Source organism: Chenopodium quinoa, unplaced genomic scaffold (genome assembly GCF_001683475.1).
Source record: "Chenopodium quinoa cultivar QQ74 unplaced genomic scaffold, ASM168347v1, whole genome shotgun sequence".
NCBI classification, from domain to species: Eukaryota; Viridiplantae; Streptophyta; class Magnoliopsida; order Caryophyllales; family Amaranthaceae; genus Chenopodium; species Chenopodium quinoa.
This window is the reverse complement of record NW_018744616.1, coordinates 1,691,645-1,693,149: the sequence shown is the minus strand read 5'-3', so window position 1 is coordinate 1,693,149 and position 1,505 is coordinate 1,691,645. Positions and strand designations below refer to the sequence as shown.

The following is a 1,505-nucleotide window of genomic DNA, read 5'->3' as shown; positions in this document are numbered from 1 at the left end:
TATCAGACCACTCACCCAACACCAAAGACACAAACAAACATAAAAAAGTCCTCATTGTATGCATAAGTTTACTTTAAGAGATGATTAGTATACTTTAAGAGAGATTTAGTTTACTTTTATGAGATTTATACTTGATTAAATAAGTTATCTAAATGAAATCCACCTTTGATGGAACATCAAATGTGTTTAAGATTTTTAATCACCATTAACATACAACATATATTATATATGATCTCTCACAGGAATTTCATCGAACAGTTGATATGCAAAGTTACAAATTAAGAACCTTCATTTAGACTAATTAAATTATTCAACAATAAAATCACTGGAACAAAAAAACGGAAAAATTATATTCCGTAGTAAATTTCAGAAATATTACTCAAATTTGTGTAAAATTTCAACATTAATTAACTTCAATTATGCACAACCTCAATCTCTCGTAACTTCATTTTTAACAACTTCAAATTTCAGCAGATTTCAACCTGAAAACACTAAAATAAGTTAGTAATTGCATAAATAAGAGTTCAAACTTTATAATCTTTAAAGATTATCACAGCATTATAAATCTAATTCAAATTTAAATTTTAAAATAGTACAAAATTTAATAAATCAAAGAATAAAGAATTAAACTTTTTATGAAACAGTTAAAAGTAATTTATAATCAATCATAACCTTAAATTGTAAATTAAAATTCAATTTTCTCTATGAAATTGATGAAGCTCGTTGATTTAAAAAATAGAAGAAAAAAAAAATTTACCTTAAATGCCGCTGAAAATTCAGAGTCGTAGAAAAAATTCCTAAATTCACCAAATTAAATAAGAAAAATTGAATTTCCAACAAGACCTCGACGAATTTGAAGCAATTTTAGCAAGATCTGGATGAATTTGAAGCAATTATACCCAATTTGATAGAGAAAGCTCATAGCAATGGAGGAGAGAGAAAATGGTTGAGGAGAGAGAAAGTGCGTGGAAATGAATGGAATGTGTGTGATTTAATCTGAGCCGTCAATCACGCGCCTTTTTGTATTAGATCTGACAGTCCAGATTAGTTCCTAGTTCCTATTATAGGATTGGTTCTCATTATTATAGCCTGATCCTATATATATATATATATATATATATATATATATAGGGGCGGGATCCGATGTGAATATGTCTTTATATGTGAAATCTATCATATATGAGAATACATTACTACCATTAAATTGAACTAGAGCTAACAACTGAGATCACTCCAAGAGTAAATTTATGCTCAAATAAAACCCTTTCAAAATCTCTAAAAACCACGCATTCAAATCATCCTCCAAACCTATGCTCAAATTACCAGCTTCTCTCTCCATAAGCTTGACTTTCTCTCTCCTCTTGTTCTTAGGTAAGTAATCAGTTCTTATGATTCAATTCTTTCTGTTCATTATACTTATGATTTTTGCTGCGATTTGTTTGAGCATTTTTATGCGATTTTTCTCAATTCTATATGTGATTTTTTGCTTCGATTTTTCTTAGTTT

At 28.2% G+C, this 1,505-nt stretch overlaps 1 long non-coding RNA gene across 1 annotated transcript; it reads right to left on the bottom strand.

Annotated features, from left to right (window-relative positions):
- Positions 1 to 262: 262 nt before the first annotated feature.
- Positions 263 to 1,017, bottom strand: LOC110700096. The gene is made up of 2 exons (XR_002507125.1): positions 758 to 1,017; positions 263 to 482 (listed from the first exon to the last, which is right to left on the bottom strand). It is a non-coding gene; the product is annotated as an uncharacterized LOC110700096 (long non-coding RNA).
- Positions 1,018 to 1,505: the final 488 nt, after the last annotated feature.